General features: G+C 45.0%; 1 long non-coding RNA gene across 1 annotated transcript; it reads left to right on the top strand.

Annotated features, from left to right (window-relative positions):
• Positions 1-1,261: 1,261 nt before the first annotated feature.
• On the top strand, positions 1,262-10,439 carry LOC111819770 (uncharacterized). The gene is made up of 3 exons (XR_002823340.1): positions 1,262-1,447; positions 9,504-9,629; positions 10,161-10,439. It is a non-coding gene; the product is annotated as an uncharacterized LOC111819770 (long non-coding RNA).
• Positions 10,440-19,069: the final 8,630 nt, after the last annotated feature.

Raw genomic sequence — 19,069 nt, forward strand, 5'->3', positions numbered from 1 at the left:
GTGGGGAGCGCAGTAGAGAACTGTGGCCCCTCTGGTTTGAGGCCATCTCCGGCTGTGGGCTCCAGGGGAGAGCCCACAGCCTCCACTCTGGTTACCTGACGCTGTGGAGCCTTGGGGAGGAACCCCGGCGGTAGAGCAGAAATGGTCAAAACCGCACAATAATTCAAACACAACCAAAGTGTACAGGATAAAAGAACGCGTCTCCTCTCTCCTTCCAGTCCTCTTCCCCTTCCAGAGGTACCCTGTCAACGGTCGGGCAAACTGTCTCCCGGACATTTTTCTATGCATTTACACACACACACACACACACACACACACATATATACGAATATACCTATATATATGTATGGACTTCCTGGGTGCTGCAAATGGTTAATGTGCTCGGCTACTATCTGAAAGGTTGGAGGTTTGAGTTCACCCAGAGGTGCCTCGGGAGAAAGGCCTGGCAAAAAATCAGCCATTTAAAACCCTATGGAGCACAGTTCTACTCTGATACACATGGGGTTGCCATGAGTCAGAGTCGACCCCACAGCAACTGGCTATACAAATACATGTAAAATATATAAATATATACGATAATGGGTTCGTGCTCTACATGCTGTTTTGTGGCTTACGTTTTCCATTTAAACACACTGGACACTTTCGCTATCAGTTCGCACAAAGCTGCTGCAATCTTTTGAAAATAGCTGCATTGTCTTTCATCACAGGGACATATGGGACATACTGGGAAGTACTAAGCCAGCCCCCCACTGATGAACACTGCAATTGTCTCCAATTTTTTGTTGTTGCAAACGGCGCTAAACGAACACTTACGTAAGAGTATCTTGTGCAGCTGCACCAGCCTCGTTCTTTAAAGAGCTCCCACCGACCATTGTACTTTCTGACCACCGCCTTTATTTAGGAAGAGAAAACACTTGAGCGTGTTTCTCCTGGGGAGAGGAGCTTGGCTTCAGAAACCTAGCTTCAAGCTGCCCTCCAAGCCGTGCCAGGGCAGCGGATGAATTGCTTCCCGGAGGTTTCTGCGCCACACTGTAAACGAGAGCGACATCGAGGGAAACTCCTGACCCCACAGGGGCGCCGCCCAGGCCGGCCTCTCGCCTCTCATTCCGGGGAACCGAGGCATCCCTGCATCATTTTCTGTAACGCCAAAGGAAATCCCCGGAGAAGGCGGACACCCACCATTCACCCACAGGGCGCTCCCCCGCTCCCGCCGAGATAACGCACCGACGCTGGTTTAAGCACGTTGCTCAATTCTTCCCCGGTGGCCAAAAAAACCTCTCAGCTCACTGCTGCCGCCGCCGCAGGCAGACACAGCACTTCCTAGAAAATCGCCATTCCGTTTACTGTTTATTCTTTGGAGGGTCACTTGTTTCCCATCAGCTCTTGCAGCGGCGAAGGTGGATTTCTCAGCACATCTCATGAGACGTCTCCATGAATGGGAAAAGAGGTTCGTCGTGGGGTGGTGTTATGTATAAACTATGTTATTTCTTCCAAGACAGATTTGTTCATTCTTCTGGCAGTCCATGGTATACTGAATATTCTTCGCCAACATCATAATTCAAATACATCGATTCTTCTTCAGTCTTTCTTATTCATTGTCCAGCATTTGCATGCTTATGAAGTGATTGAAAATACCATGGCTTGAGTCAGGCGCACCTTAGTCCTCTAAGTGACATCTTTGCTTTTTAACACTTTAAAGGGGTCTTTTGCAGCTGATTTGCCCAACGCAATACGTCATTTGATTTCTTGACTGCTGCTTCCATGGGCGTTGACTGTGAATCCAAGCAAAATGAAATCCTTAACAACTTCAATCTTTTCTCCGTTTATCGTAATGTTGCTTACTGGTCCAGTTTTGAGGATTTTTGCTTTCTTTATGTTAAGGTGTAATCTATTGTTATTATTAGTTCCTTCCTCTTTTTGACAGACTTTGTCTTTTAGAGCAGTTTTAGGTTTACAGAAAAAGTGCAGGAAGTACAGAGGGTTCCCATATGGCCCCTCTCCCCTTGCACACTGTTTCTCCTACTGACATTGTACATTCCTGTGGTGCATTAGTTACAATTGATGAACCAAGATTGATACATTATTATTAACTAGAGTCCTTGGTTTATATTACTGTTCACAATTTATGTTGTACAGTTCCTTATTATTTTTAATAACTTTTTTAAAAAAACCAAACTTCATCCTAATTAATAGCTTAAGTAATGAGTGTGGTGCACTAGTAGTATTTTTTTAAAGCATATTAAAATTAAAACGAGGCATATCGCCTGGCATGCTTGAGAGTCCTGCACAGTGGCACGTCTTGATAAATGCTGGACTATATTTTATTCTGGAGCCCTGGTGGCACAGCGGTTAAGAGTTCAGCTGCTAACCAAAAGGCTGGCAGTTCAAAGCCACCAACGGCCCCTTGGAAACTCTATGGGGCGGTTCTATTCTGTCCTGTAGGTTCCCTATGAGTTGGAATCAACTCGACGGCAACGCATTTGGTTTTTTGGGGTTTTATATGGTATTCCAGACTCCAGCCTCCTGTTGGGGTGTCTTCTGAGGCCCACAGAGATCAATTACTGTTCAGACGGTGTCATTGTGTTTTTATGTTAACCTTCTCATAGATCCAGAAATTGGAGGTGGGGTAGGGTGGAGACACGATCCACTTTTTGAAAGTCAGAGCAGCTTAACGGAAAATGCGTGGGCTTTGGAATCAGGCCTAGGTACAAATCTTAGTGACACTAGACACGGTCCCTCATTTGTAAAACAAGCACAGTAAGAGCCACTTCATAAACTGGCACAAAGATGAAAGGAGACGACAGATGGCAAGTGCCTGGCTGAGGGAAGGTACCTTCACCTGATGGCACCCAGCATGGTTTCCAGTGCAAGGCCTGAGGGGGTGATCACCCACGTGCAGATGGATCCTAGCAAATGGCAGGGTCTTGTTCCATCAGGATCTTCTAAAGGTAAAATGAAAAAAATCAACAGCCTTTGAAAGAGGTTTCAAATCACGAGAGAGTCAAGTCCCTGAGGTTGAAGATAAGAAAGTGGAACAACCCTGAACTCATTGGGAGATCCTTGGGGGGCTGTCCAGAGTTCCTTGGTGGCACTACTGCTAGTAACAACTACTACTAATCGGTAGTTCGAACCCACCCAGAGGTGCCTAGGCAGAAAGGCCTGGTGATCTGCTTCTGAGAACCCTATGGAGGAAGTCGTGCAGCTCTGCTTCGCAACACGTGGGATAACTGTGATTCCAAATCAATTCAACAGCGACGAGTTTGGGGAGACATCCTGCTTGACAGCTTCCTTTGATTATTGGAGAAGCATCAGGAGAAGCTCTCTCTGCTGTCCAGAGCTCTTGTACCTCGCATTAGAACCAAGAGATGATTTAAGGGTTAGAAAATAAGATAAAATATTGGGCAACCCTCCTGAAAAAGCGAAAGACGAGGTCCAATTTCAGAACCTTCTTTGAATGTGAAAAGGCAGCAGAGCGTCACGGTGACGGTGTGGGCCTGGATGGGCCTGGACCCGCTGCCTGGGTTTGACTCCTATCTCCACCACTTGCTAGCCTAGGTCAGCAAGATCAAAGGTCCAGAGGTGGGGGTGTGGCTGCAGTGTCAGGGACAGCAAGGAGGCTGATGTGACCAGAGTGGACTGAGCAAGGAGGAAGGGCGGCATTTGCAACATCTTCTGTGGTACAGCCACATAGACCACAGTGGCAATGGTGCCCCCAGAGTGGGGGGAACTGGGCTGGGCAGATGACAGTTGGCGGGAGATAGTATAGGACCTCGAAAGCCGTTGTAAAGACTTTAACTATTACCCTGGAATGGGAAGGCATTTGAGGGTCGTTAAGCAGAGGGGTGATGAAATCTGACTTATTCTGTTTTTCCCGATTTAAATTAGCCATATCACAGAGCTACAGTCTATTTCTCTAGGTCTAAAAGAGAGGCCATGGTAAACCAAAAACGAAACCTCTTACCTTTGAGTCGATTCTGACTCATGATGATCCCATGTGTTACAGATTAGACCTGAACTCCATAGGGTTTTCTTGGCTGTAATCTTTACGGAAGCAGATTGCCAGGCCTTTCTCCCGTGGCACTACTGGGTGGATTTGAACCGCCAACCTTTAGGCTAGTAGTCAAGCACAAACCTACATTATTTGTACCCTAGTCGTAAACAACAGGATTCATTGGCTCCCGTGACTCCACCAGCTCTGCTCACAGCCTCTGGGAAGAGAAGCAGGTGGGAAGGCACAGAACCTGCCCTTGGAGACATTCAGACGTAACCTGAGCTCGGAGTGTGGCTCTGCTCCTTGCAGACCATGTGGTCTTGGACAAACGGGATCCTCAACTTCTTCAGCTGTACAATGGGGATAACTATGTATCCACAGGGCTATTGAAAAGGATTAAATCCAAATGCACAGGAAAATGCCCTAGGCACACAGGAGGCCCACAACCTATGTGACTAGCCTCTGAACTGTGCCAGGATTAGCGGGTGTCTTGGTGCTATTAAGTGGGGCTTCTTCTTGTCTTCTGGGAGTAAGGGGCGCCCTGAGATATGTGACTGTAAACCACATGTCTAGCTGGCAGCACCAGGGGACTGTGGCAATGATATAAAATAGCCATTCTGGATTCGTGAATACACTGGGTGGCGTGTGGCAGAGATGTGAGGGCTCTCTCAAGCTTTTCAGAGCCCGAGTGCAGTGACATTTGTTGCCCTTTTGAGCAGGGGACGGAGAAACCAAAACGCTCATGAGAACCAGAAGGGGTGTCGGGCGCCCCCCTCACTAACCTCCGTTATTTTTGCCCCTCCCTGCCACTCCCGCATGGTCCTCTCCGCCCGCCACGCGGTGTGGGGTCCAGCCCTCCCAGGCCCCGCTCCGGGCTCGGCGGTGGGCAGGTCGGGGAAGGGAGGGCTCCGCACCCGCTGAGCCCCTGCCGCTCGCTCTCACGGAGGCGGCCGCTTAGAAGATGCGCTCCGAGGTGGTGTGCTGAGAAAACAACTCTGCTTCCTGCAGAGACTTGGGAAGCCCACGCCCCTGTCTACCGCTGCACATTTTTGCAGCTGAAGGGGAAACTGTCGGAAATAGGAGTTTCCCTGATGTCATTGGGATGAAGCCGACTGTTTTCTCCCGGAGACACCGGGGAGTTGGCTCAGGAAGGGCTGTGTAGGAAGTGATGCAACTTCGTACAAAGGTTTCTGGCTCTTTACAAAGCCGCCAGGCATTTACTAAATGACCTGGAAGGAAGGTGGGTCCCCTGGGTCTGAGTCAGCTAAACTTTCATCTGCCCTTAAGGCAGTAGAAGTTCCAGTCTTAAGAGTAGAGGCTTTGGAGAAGGGGGTGGGCAGGACAGAGTTGGTGCCCACCCAGGTAGAGCCACGTGAGGACCTTGGAAATCTTCCTTCCTCCTCCCATTCTGCCCTTCTCTATCTAGGCAGAAGGCAACCTCTTTCCTATGGATTCATCTGGGTGCTTCCAGCTCCCTTTATTCATTCTTCTGGCTTGCAGTGTCGTCCCCAGGGGAATCCTTTAAAGATGCCTGGAACACTGAACGGAACCAGGGCTTCTCAGAGAAATGGCTGATTGCTGATCAGGACAGGAAATGTCCAGATTGAGTCGAAGACGTGATTGTGCCAGAAAGCAGGGAAGCTGTTAAAAAACCGGCCCAGGACAAACTAGAGAGTCCCACTGGGCAAAGATGGGGATTTTTTTGCATAAATAAAACCTTGATATCTATTGAAAGATATCAAATGTAGAAATTCATGAGTTTGTAATGATAAAGCAGAACACTTATTGGTCACCCAGAGAGAGTGCCCCTTTCTCTGGAAAATGATAGAGGGAAAAATAAGCATTGCTCCGACCTTTCCTGTGTGAACTATGACTGATGAAGGACAGTCTATCTTTATATCAGATTTCTCCCAGTGAAAGGCAGAAGGAGTAGTGGGATTAGAAAATCATGATTTTGCAATGCCCACCAAAATAATGGATTTGGAAGTGATCATCGGTGGATGCTAAGACTATTTGATGAAAGGTTGACAGGGAACTTTCAAATAGGAAATACAGGGCAAAATCTATGAAGTATTCTTGAAACACAAAAAATTTAAACCTGAATCCGCTCGTCTCTAGATTTGCCCTGTTCAATATGAAAGCCCTATGTGGCCCCTGAACACTTAAAATATGGCTAGTCTGAATTGAAATGCACTTTAGGTGTACAACACACACCTGATTTTGAAGACCTAGTTTATAAAAGCCAGGAGTCCTGGTGGCGCAGTGGTTAAGCACTCAGCTGCTAACGGAAAGATTGGTGGTTGGAACCCACCAGGTGCTCCTTAGGAGAAGGAGGTGGTAACCTGCTTCCGTAAAGATGCCAGCCTTGGAAACCCTATGGGGCAGTTCTGCTTTGTCCTACACGGTCGCTCTGCGTCGGGAACTACTCAGTGGCAACGGGTTTGGTTTCAGTTTTAGTGTATAAAGAGAACGTAAAATCTCTCATTTATAATTTTTTCTATTAATGGTGTGTTGAAATGGTAATATTTTGGGTTAAGTAAAATATCTTTTCATGTGGCTGCTAAAAAACAGCAACAACAGCAAAAAAAAACCCCTGTTGCCGCCAAGTGGATTCCGACCTCTAGAGACCCTAGAGGACAGAGCAGCACCGCCCCATAGGGTTTCCGAGTGGCTGGCGGATTCCAACTGCCGACATTTTGGTTAGGAGCTGAGCTCTTAACCACTGTGCCATCAGGGCTCCAACATTCAAAATTACGTATGTGGCTCCCATTATATTTCTATTGGCGCTCCAAATCTAACCTAGCCATTTACAGAAAGTATCGGTGATAGAGGAACTAGTTAAACAGCACAAGAGGAACTAGCTCGCCAAACTCAGAGTGTGGAGGCATTCTAGTAGACAAATGACTGATTTTCTTCAACAAATAAGTGACATTAGAACAAAGAGGGAGAAGGATGGCTCTAGATTAAAACAGATGTAACAATCAAATGTAGCCTGTGATCTTGTTTCATCCCTAAACAATCCATTGTAACAAGACACTTTTGAAACAATCTGGGCAATCTGAACATTGGGACTGGGTGTAGATAGTATTAAATGTTTATTATTTATTTTGTTAGGTGTCATAATTAAGGTTATGTTTTTATTTCATGTGCTTATCTAGTAGAGACATATATATAAGTATTTGTGGGTGAAATCATATGTCATCTGGGATTTTCTTTAAAATGCTCCAGAATAAAAAAGTATGGGGGAACAGGTGAAACAAGATCGACAAAATGTTGGTTATTGTTGAAACTGAGTGACTAGTACACGGGAATTCATTATATTCTTGTCTCTATTCCTTATATGTTGAAAAGCTCTATATTAAATTTTAATGCCTCATGATTTATTTTTAATGCCTTGGAAAGGTAACACATGGATTGGCTCATTGGGTGAAGGGACACGAAACCTTAGAAAACAGAGTCGAGAGGGAATGAGAAAGAAGTCTGGAAGGCTGTGTGCTTGACACTGAGCTGCAGGTTACAAGTTATACCTAAGTTTCCATGGTGAACACAGGCTCACGAGGGGCCAGCCCAAAGATACGGGTTCTTAAGGAGTGAGGGAAGGAGGGTTGGCAGGGCCCGTGACTATCAGAAGAAGGCCTAAAATGAGCCAGAGGGTCTGCCTGGGGAAGGTCTACTCAGGGCCCAGACAGACTTCACAGGTGGGCACCATAATCCAGGGTCTGGCCCTTTACTGGTATCTGGAAGCAATAAGGCTTTAAATTCATGAGAGAGAATGAACGATTCCAAATCCAGTTAATTAATTTACAAATGAGCTGTAACCATCAAGGATTCAGTATCTACCAGTGGCCCATTGTGGCGAACCATCAGTGGGAGGAGAATAGTTTAGAAGATGGTAGTGGCTGGTATCATCAGGCTAAGACAATTCTAAATACATCTATCTCCACCAGAGGGAAAACTGCCCCGTTGACTGCACATAGACTTTCTTTTTGGTATTAAATCAAAACCATACATGAGTGTGTTCCTAACGTCACCTATGCTGGGAGTCCCTGACTAACCAACCTTCTTCCTCTCTCCATACCTTTAATCAGGTAATGGTTGAACCATTTTATCTCTTTAGAGTAACTTCTCATTTGCATTTTATTTTATAAATCAGCTTTCAGAGAGCAAATCTACTTTCCCATTTCCAAGTTCTAATGGGACCACTCATTTTTTCACTGGGTTGCCCGTCAGGGTCTAGACAAGGGTTGGTATTGAAAATGAACTTTACCCAGTTTGTGATTTCATGTAGCATAGCAGTAAAGAATATGGATTTTTCTTCCTCCATTGTTGGTGGGAATGTAAAATGGTGCAGCAACTCTGGAAAACAGTATGGCAGCTCCTCAAAAAAATTAACATAAAATTCCCATATGACCCAGCAATTCCACTCCTAGGTATATGCCCAAAAGAATTGAAAGCAGGGACTCAAACAGAGACTAGTGTGCTAATGTTCATTGCAGCATTATTTACAATAGCCAAAAGGTGGAAACAACCTAAACGTCCATCAGCAGATGAATGGATGCACAAAAAGTGGCATATACATACAATGGAATATTACTCAGCCATAATGTGAAATGAACTTCTGACACATGGTACAACATGGACGAACCTTGAAAACATTATACTGAGTTAAATAAGTAAAACCAAAAACCCAAACCAGGTGCCATTGAGTCAATTCCAACCACGTGAGTCGCAGAGTAGAACTGCAGAGTAAAACCATAGGATATTCAAGGCTGTAACCTGTCAGAAGCAGATCTCCAGGCCTTTCTTCCAAGGCACTATTGGTTGAGTTCAAACTATCAACCTTTTCGTTAGTAGTCAAGTACTTAACCATTTGCAACGCCCAGGGACTCCAGGGCAGACAAAAAAGGACAAATATCGTAGGATCCCACTTACATGAAATATCCAGAATAGGCAAGTGCATAGAAACAAAAATTTATTAGTGGTTACTGGGTCAGGGAGGAGGGAGAAATAGGGAGATATTGTTTAAGGGATACTGAGTTTCTGTTAAGGGTGAGGAAAAACATTGGAAATGAATAGTGGTAACGATAGCACAATAGGATGAATGTAATTAATGTCAGTGCGTTGTACACGGAATGTGGTTGCAATGGCAAATTTTTTGTTATATATATCACCACAGCAAAAAGTTAAAAAAAGAATGTAGTTTTACAGTCTCATAGGGACTATGTTTAAACTCTAGGTCAGCTGTTGACCAATTGTGTGACCTTGGGCCAACAGCCACTCTAAGCTTCAGTTTTGTAATAATGCGTAACCCTTGACTTGATTGCAAAATAATGATTATATAAAGCACCTGGTACAGTGCCTGGTGCCTGGTAGGTGCTTGTTAGATGATAGCTATAGTTGTTGGTGTGTTATTATTATTGTTGTTGCAGCTTAGACGTGGCCTTGTTTAAGTGTGTTTTGCTCACAGACACTAGACTAAATGCCAAAACTAAAATCTACTTCCACACTCCAGATGCAGACACAGCCGGCCCTCCGTATCCCTGGGGTCCACGCTGAGGATCCGAAAAAATATTCAGAAAAAGAAATGATTCAGAATGTGATAAAGTGCTTGCAAAGACTGAGGAAGCATTCATTAATTGTGAGCATGAACAATTTACACAGCATTTATATTTTATTAGGTGTTATATAGGTTTTACTTATAACTTAGAGCTGACCATTCCTCAGTTACTTATAACTGAGCCCTGGTGGCGCAGTGGTTAAGAGTTCGGCTGCTAACCAAGAGGTCAGCCGTTCAAATCCACCAGCTGTTCCTTGGAAGCCCTATGAGGCAGTTCCACTCTGTCCTATAGGGTTGCTATGAGTCAGAATAGACTCGTTGGCAATGGGTTTTTTGGGTTAGAGATGATTTGAAGTATGCGGGAGGATGTTGGTAGGTTATATGAAAATACTATGCCATTTTATATAAGAGACTTGAGCCTCCTTAGATTTTGATAACTGTGGGCTTTGGTATTCACAGGGATCCTTGAGCCAGTTCCCCTCAGATACTATAGGAGGACTATACAAGGCATTTCTTGATAAAATTAGAAGTGGGGCCAAGCTGTGGAATACAGGCTAACCCCATAAACAAAGTATATCTGACACGTTCATTCTGCTTGTTTCTCTGATCTAGCGACTCCATGGGACCGCAGTGGTGGGAATGGACATGGTTAACTGGAGAGTCTCTACATAGTTGTTAGTTACGGTCCAGTCTGCTCTAACTCACGGTGACCTTGTGCATAACGGAACGAAACGGCGCCATCTCTACAGTCATTGGTACGTTGGAGTCCATTGTGGTGGCTGTTGTGTAATCCACCACTTTGAGGGTCTCCCTTGTTTTTGCTGACCCTCTACTTTACCAAACAGGAGGTCCTTTTCTAGTGATTGGTCTTTCCTGATGACACGTCCAGCGTAAGTGAGCCAAAGTCTCGTCATCCTCGCTTCTAAGGAACATTGTACTTCTTCTAAGACTGATCTCTTTGTTCTTGTGGCAGTCCATGGTATGTTCAGTGTTCTGTAGACTTAGCCTTATTTTCCCCAGCAACTTGTCTCCCTGTCTGTCCCCAGGCTCTTCTCATAGAGCTGTCCTCTTCATTACCAGTCTCCTTATAACTGACGGTATTAATGATTGATAGTGCTCGGTGGGTTACCCTCAGAGGGACGTTGGCTTTTGAGCTCAGCATAGAGGTCTAACTTAGCTCCAAATAACAAGCCTGTAATGAATGATTCATGTCAGACTCCCAAGTGCCTGGCACCTAGCAGGTGCTCAATAAACACTAAGTGATTAATGGAGGGACTTTCAGGTACCGTAATGGCTTGTGGAGGAGCATGCTGTAGACTGGGGACTTTCCTAGGACCATTCCAGTCACCCCACAGACAGTTCCTCAGATCAGCCCTGAGGAAGGGCGCGAGACCAGTATTTCTTTCAGGGTTCAGGCTGATTCTAGTAGGGATTTTAGGAGCCTTCAGCCCCACTGTGCTTTAGATCCATTAAAGCTTTGCTTTAGTGGGGTGGGCTCCCTGGGGGAGTGATAGAAAGCTCACCACTTAACTCACTTAAGCTTTGGCTGCCCAGGCCTGAAAAAAATGCCCTTGGGACTGCTCCTGAAGTGCCTGCGGAGAAGTTAAATGGCTTAATAGATCCTGGCAGCTTCAGAAGGACTAATGGCTCAGCGTTAATTGAGTACACCAGGTGAAGATGAATCTCGGAAAAGGTATTCCAGATTGGCCGCGCAGCTCTCACTACTGCAAAGCATCACAGCAGCTGACCCCCGAACTGATGCTGATAATTAAAGACCCAGGAAGGCTCCATATGTGCATCGGCCTTCACACTCCTGATGCACTCGTTAGTTCCCTCAACAAGCATGCAGCCAGTACCTACTAGGTGGCAGGCATTATGCCAGGGGCTAGCGACAGATGAAGTTATGGTCCCTGCCTCCAAGGAAGGCAGAGAAGGAATCAGAAAACAACGAGACAAGCACTGAGCTCTTCAGATCCAAGGAAGGTGCATAGGAAGGTAGAGACCCTGGGGACCCGTGGTGCTGCATGAGGTGGTGGGTAGCCCGGGCTGTTCCACAGTTGGTTGGGAACTGGAGAAGCAAGGGTGACCTCGAGGCAGGCAGAAAGGCGCACCTGGCAGAGGGAGCGCATGCGCACTGAGGCCCGAGAGCGTGACTCATGCAGGAAGCTGTACGCCGCACACAGGGGCAGAGGGAGCGGTGTACTGGAAAGGCGGACAGCAGCCCGCTCCCCAAGGGCCCTGTGCGCCCTGCGGAGGAGTGTTTGCTTGCACTCTGTGATGTGACAGTGAGTCACCCGAGGATTTGAAACACGGACGTGACGTGCACCTTTGCGTTGTGCAAGACACTGATAGCAGTGTGGAAATGGATGAGCAAGGGGACGAGAATAGAAGCAGGGACTCTTTTAAGGTGATTGCAAGAAAAAGATAGGAAGAGAGTGAAGGCAGAGATGGGTAGGCGGTCACACGGTGGGGCAGCTGGAGTCCGAAGTGGGGGGTTTACGTTCTTGCTGCTCTTTTTAGTAGCACACGTAGGCTCTCTGTGCTCGGTTTCCTTCCTCATAGAGAGCAACAAATGATAAATTGCCTCATAAAGATTATTTTAGGGTACTGGTGGTGCAGCGGTTAATCGCTAGTCAGCTAACCAAGAGATTGGCGAACCTACCAGCCGCTCAGCTGGAGAAAGATGTGGCAGTAGGCTTCCTTAAAGATTACAGCCTTGGAAATCCTGTGGGGCCGTTCTACTTTGTCCTATAGGGTTGCTAGGAGTGGGAATCACTCAACGGCATTTTTTGTTTGTTTGCAAATGACAGAAAATCATCTTGGACTAACCAGTTGCTAGAGTCAGTTGGGACTCATGGCGACCCCGTGAGTTTCAGAGTAGAATTGCACACCATAGCGTTTTCAATGGCTGTGACCTTTGAGAAGTAAATCACCAGTCTTTTCTTCCGAGGTGCCTCTGGGTGGATTCAAACTGCCAACCATTCGGTTAGTAGCTAAGTGCTTAACTGTTTGCACCACCCGGGGATTCCCATCTTGGACGAGCTTAGGCAAAAGGAAGAATTTATAGGAAATCTCAAGTTGCTAGGGAAAAGGCAGTGATGTGACGGTCTTCAGGGTGGTAGGAACAGTTGCTGGGAGGCTCTCTCCATATCCCCATTTCTGCCCTCTTCAGAACACTCGCACATTCCTTCCAATGACCTTCCTCCACGTGGCAGGGAGACACGACCACCAGCCACTCTCACAGGGCAGATCTTACAGCTTCACCATCGGAAGAGTCTGCAGCTCATCTTTTAGTTCCAGCTTGATAAATCCTGGAAAAAATCTTGATTGACCAGGTTGGGGTCGGGTGCTCTCCCATTGACTGCTCAATTATCGACAAAGAGTGAGATACTGTGATTGGCTCAGTTTGGGTCTGGAGCCCCTCTTCAGCCAATCAAATATGACCAGGAAGGCAGAACTCAGAAAAAAGATGGTAGCTTCCATTCAAAACAGAGGGTTGTAGTGTGGGAAAGAGCATTTCCTAAAAGTATGGGTGCAAGGGGTACAATTCCCAGAAGAAGAGAAGAGATGCTGGACAGATAAAACAATAGATCTGCATTACAAAATACTTCGTAAAACACCATACAGATGTAAGATATTGTTTACTCTTTCAGAGCAGTGCTTTAAAAAAGAATTGTGGCAAAATGCATGTAATATTTGCCATTTTAACCATTTTTAAGTGTACTATTTGGTGACATTAATTACACTTACAGTGCTGTGCCGCCATCCCCACTGTCTTTTTCCAAGATTTTTTCATCACCCCAAACAAAAACCCGGTATTTGTTAGGCAATAACTCCCCTTTCTCCCCAGGCCCTGGTAAGAGTGGTATTTTTTTTATTTATCTCTCTGGAATTAGTGCATAGAATAGTTACTGGCACATAGTAGGGACTTCATTAAAAATATTATTGAGTTAGTGGATAGCATGTATGAATCAGCTTTATGCAGGAGAGTTAAATTTTATGCAGGATTAGGTTATGCAGGGATTGATTAATGTGGAAATCACATGTAATCAATATAACCCTTGAAACCTCCCCAGGGCGGTACCACGTTGAAAAACCGCATGTCGTCACGCAGTAAGTTTGACAGAAGCATTTTTCCTCCAAGTTGGAACACATCACTGTTTCCTTTGGTTGGACACCAGATGAAGCAGTGCCTTTCACTTAAGGGTAATGCTTTATGAAAAAATGCATGAACATCAGAATCCCATTCAGCATGATGGGAGCAGGAGGGAACAATGGATTCACTTCTTGTATCTCAGGCTCTCTCTGGATGTGGGTACATTGAGTGGAAAGACAGGTGGACTTGCTTGCCTTATTTAGTTATTTTTCTCTTACATTGTTGAACAAATGTAGTTGAAATTACGTAAATTAAATGGGTATTTAGTGTCATATTTTCTTGTTTATGTATTTATATGTTGTCTTGTGTTCATCTATAGGAATGTGTATTCAATGAGTTGGGAAGCCTGGCTGCCTTGTTCACTACAGACTCTCCAATGTGTATACCCATGCCTGGCACCTATTGAAAAACAAACAAACTAGTTGCCATCAAGTCTACTCCAACTCATGGTGACCCCATGTGTGCAGAGTAGAACTGTGCTCTATAGGGTTTTCAATGACTGTGGTCTTTCTAAAGTTGATTGCCAGGCATTTCTTCCAAGGTGCCTCTGGGTAGATTTGAACAACTAACCTTTTGGCTAGTAGCTAAACGCTTAACAGTTTGCTGCACCCAGGGATTTGGCACAGAGCAGGCCCTCAATAATTACATGTTGAAGGAATGATTTCACTGCACCAGGCACAGTGCTTGGTACTAAAGAGGTGGAGATAAGGAGACCAGTGAAACTGGTCCTGCCCTCAGGGCACAGTCAATCTAATAAAGGAGATAAGACCTAAGATGCCTAAAAATACATGAAAAGACAATAGTACCAAGCAAGGAATGTTAATGCCCAATGATTAGTAGAGGAAAATGTTCTCATGGACTCTTAGTGGAAGTAGGACTTCCTAGAGAACTTAGGATTTGAACTGGGCGTTCCTGTCTCATCCATCTCTGGGAACTGTCCTGGTTTTTTCTGTAAACCCCATCCTGTTATCTCTAGGAACTGTCCTCATGGTTTTTTCTGTAAACCCCAACCTGTCTGCTTCTCCATTCATCCAGGCAGGTTTGTGTTTTCCTACAGCCTGGGGCAAATTCTACCACAAGGGTTTGCTTCAACTTTTGGCTGGTGCCTGGAGCCAGCCTCCTTGGGACCCACTTGCTCAGGGATGTGAATTTTACTTCAAGGTAATGCTTTATGAAAAAATACATTAACATCAGAATCCCAGGGTGGGGAGGGATTCCCAGCTGGCACTGACTGACCATCAGTGAATACCAAGGCTGATAGCAGGTTTCTCTTATCTGAGCTTGGGCAAGCCTGACATTGTAATGAGTGATCATGACAATTAGGTCATGACTTGGTGACAACCGCCAGGGTGGGGGTGGAGGTGGAAGAGTTTCTTACATTCCTTTCTCTCCCTTAGCCTACCCCTGCTTTGGGGAGGAGGACCCTGGGCTGTCCTGACTGCTCGTTTGAGTATATGACCCTAATTCTAAAGCAGAGCTGCTGAGGACAGTCCCCACCTTTATCCTTACAAATCTATCTGAGGAACAGCAACGCTCCCTTTTCTGCTCCCACAGGCAAGGGAGGAACAAAGGCTACACACTCCGACCCACCTGCTCTGGTCTGTAGGAGTTTCTCTGGCAGTGGCTTTAGACTCACGTACTGATAAAGGTCACGTAGCTGTGATCACGGGCGAGCCTCAGGGTGGTCTAGCTGCTAGATGTATGCTGCCGAGGGAGGCAGCTCCCAGATTCATCTGATGGCCAGGTCACTTCCAGCCCACGTGAGATACATACATTAATTTATTTTACTGCAGAAGAATTAGCAAGTATGGATAAATAACCACTGTGTACAGGAAATATTCTTCCAGACTTTTTTTTTAGATAAGAAGCCCTGGTGCAACGATTAAGCGCTTGGTTGCTAATTGAAAGTTTGGCGGTTGGAACCCACCAGCCTCTCCATGGGAGAAAAGACCTGGCAATCTGCTCTGTGGTGAAATGAGTTCGTTTATATGGCCTTTTGCCTTGGTTCTTTGGAAAACAAATTGAGAGGTTTTTCCCCTAAACCCTGAGGAGTTACCTTTGCCCTAGTTTTCTATCCCAGAGGGTTCCTTACTTTTGTCCATGTTGATTGACATTTCCTGGGTAAGCTGTAAGCAAGTTGGTTTTGATGCTTTTTGTCTGGTCCTGGGCTGCAGCCTGCCCTGTGATTGGTATGCACCTTGCAGGGGTTGGTCAATAGACAAACCGACAAATGAGGTGAGTTGTAGTCCATCGTGTCTACTACGCAAATTAAGTGTTCATGGCCTACTGAGAGGGGATTGGTCAGTTCATGGCCCTGGTGGAAGTGCCATATCTTGAAATTGACATGGAATTTGTGTATATATGCGGCACCCCGCGGAGGTTTTTTAGATAAAAAGAAATGAGAAGAGAAACAGCAGGAAGCATTAGAAGGAAGAAAGCAGAAAGAAGAAGCAGAGAGAGAGAGAGGAGGAAAGGCATCTCGTAAAAGAGCTGTAACACTGGTCAAGAGCTATAACACTGAAGACATTGAGAGGCCCAGAAAGGGCCCAGAGGCAGAGCCAGTGGTGACAAGCCTGGAAGGGGTCCAGCAGCAGAGCCAGCTGCGACAGACAGCAGGGCCTAAGAGGGCCTGAAGGGGCCAAGAGGAGCCTGTCCTGAGGGGGCTGAAAGGACCATGTCCTCAGGGGGCCAAAAGGAACCTGTGTTCAGGGGGCTAAGAGAAGCCTGTCCTCAGCGGACTGAGAGGAGGCCTATATAGTTGAGAGGAACTAAGAAAGCTGTCCTGCAATGAAGAAGGGAGACTGCCTACAAGCTTTTTGATTCTGGTTCTTGAGTTGTAGCCTGCTAATCCTGATCCCAGGTTGTATCCTATTCCTTAATAAACCACTTAACTGTTGTGTAAGTGCTTTTTAAATCAAGGTGCCTGGCATATCTGAAAAGGCTAGTTCATACTTGGACCTGACTCCATTTTATAACTTCTGCTTTTACCTTAGCAACAGTTAACATTTGTATAGACTTAAATATGCAGATAAGGAAGTATTTTCCTAAGTTAAAGATGTAGGAAAAATGTCTCTGGGAGAAGACCATGGCACTGACTCTTATCTAAATCTCCTACGAACCTACCCACAGGAAAGGTCTTGCTTGAGCAAGCTGTTTCTAAAGAAAGAATGTGCTGTAATTAACTTGTAACTACCCAATAACCCCCCTTTTGTCACATACTCTTACAATAATCATGCTGTAACCAATCTAAGGAAGACACAGTACTTTAAATCAATCCCATTCAAGACCCCACTTCAGGTAATCCTGACTTAACACTGATTTGTTTGTAACTTCTAATCAAATAATGCACCTTAAATTCTTTGTTCTTACCCTATAAAAATCTCTCTGCAGCTTCACCATTGACAAATTAGGTTTGGTAAGGCTGACGTCTGTTGGCCAACCTGTTTTATTGAATTCCCTTTTTCTCTTTTATGTACCGTAAGATGCCTGGTTTAATACTTGCAGGTTTCTTAGTACGATGGGAATAAACCACGTCCAAAACTGATGCAGAACCCCCTTCAAGGATTCCTGAAGCTTCTACGACCAAGCATTATGGCCCCAGCTCAACTTTATATATTGAGAGCTGCCATGCACTTTACTAAAAGAAATTTAAAAGATCAATGGCTATAGTGGGGCACATTTAAATAAGTTAAGTTTTCTGTGCAGTAAATTAGAAGCCAAAGGCTCCTGAATTAAACAAACACAATGAGATGCTTTTTATAGTTGGTATCTGGAAGTCCAGAAGGCATCGGAATAGCAAATTTGCCTCCCTGCAAGACATCATTTCAAAACAGGCTAAACAAATTAAGGAATTACAATTTCAGAGCTCTGTAACTCCACTGGCTACCCACCCACCTCCACCCACCTCAGCCCCTCCGCAGCCACCCCTCTTTTCCTAGTTTGACCATCCTAACCAAAAGAACAAAACCTACTGCCATCAGGTCAATTCTGACTTATAGTGATCCCATAGGGTTTCCAAGGCTGTAAATCTCTATGGAAGCAGACTCCCACATCTTTCTCCATGGAGCTGCTGGTGGTTTCAAACCATCTAACTTTCAGTTAGCAGTCAGTCACTTTAACCACTGTGCTACCATCATACTCCCCTGAAAATACTTTACCTGAACACCATATCATCCTAAAGACACTTTAGAAGAGGCCAAACAAGAGTCTAAACCTGTACCTGAGATGCCTTTTAAGGTTAAATACCCAGAAGAAACCAAGAAACCTCCACAAATTACCTTTCCTCCCTGCTCTAAAGCAGAACTTTGCATAATAGTAAAAGAATCCCCCAAACCTTGTGAAGATCCTCAGAAATTTATGTCTGAATTTAAAATCCTGATAGAAACTTAGGAGCCCAGGTTATCAAATTTGTATCAATTGTTACATATGTTGATGAGACCTGGAGAAGCCCAATTATGGGTGGAGGTGGCTGATGGGAAATATCCTGAAAGATCTTTGGCCATGGAGATGACTGTTTCTGATGTTGAATTAAGAAACTGGGCAAAGAATGTAACTAAAGACCTTATGGATGCCATTCCCAAAGTGTTCCCTAGGAAAATAGATTGGGCAAAAGTCCAAAGTTGCAAACAATAAAAAGAAGAAAATGTTTACACTTATAGAGATTGTTTGACCAAACTTTTTCAAGAACATTCTGGACTCAAATTAGAAGAACCTGGAGCAGGCATAGCCTTTAGTTCTAGATTTCTTAACAGACTCCATCATGAACTTGCTGAATTGGTCAAGAGTCACAGATTAGACTGGGAAAACGTTCCCAATCCAGAACTAACTTGTTTAGTCTACAAATTAGCTCAAACTGTAAAGCAGCAGGCTAAAGAGACAGAACAAAAAATTAAGGCTAAGCAGGATAAACTAATGGCCTTACAATTGCAGCAGCTACAAACTCAGTCAAGGGAGAAATTCCCATTTCAGAAAAAGGGACCTAGAAATACCAATGAGCTTGGGACTAACATTTGCTTTTATTGCAAGAAACCTGGATGTTTTAAAAGGGATTGTTTTTAATTAAAGAACAAACCCAAAAATATGCCAACAAACATCCCCTAAATCAGAATTAAGGGGCTCTGGGGAAACTACAAGAGCTTTTCCTATGGTACCACTAAATTCCCAAGTAGAAATTACTATCCAGATAAAAGGAGAACCATGTAAATTTTTAATTGACACAGGTATCACCTTATCTGCTATAAACTCCACAAGTTTGCAAAAGGCCTTGTCCCAGAGTACCAAGACCTCAAGAATAGCGGGGGTCACTAATCAGGAAGCAATTTTGACTCACTCTCAACATATTTCAGTTTCTTTAGGCCCATTGAAG

This window comes from Trichechus manatus, unplaced genomic scaffold (assembly GCF_000243295.1).
Source record: "Trichechus manatus latirostris isolate Lorelei unplaced genomic scaffold, TriManLat1.0 scaffold00018, whole genome shotgun sequence".
Lineage (NCBI taxonomy): Eukaryota > Metazoa > Chordata > Mammalia > Sirenia > Trichechidae > Trichechus > Trichechus manatus.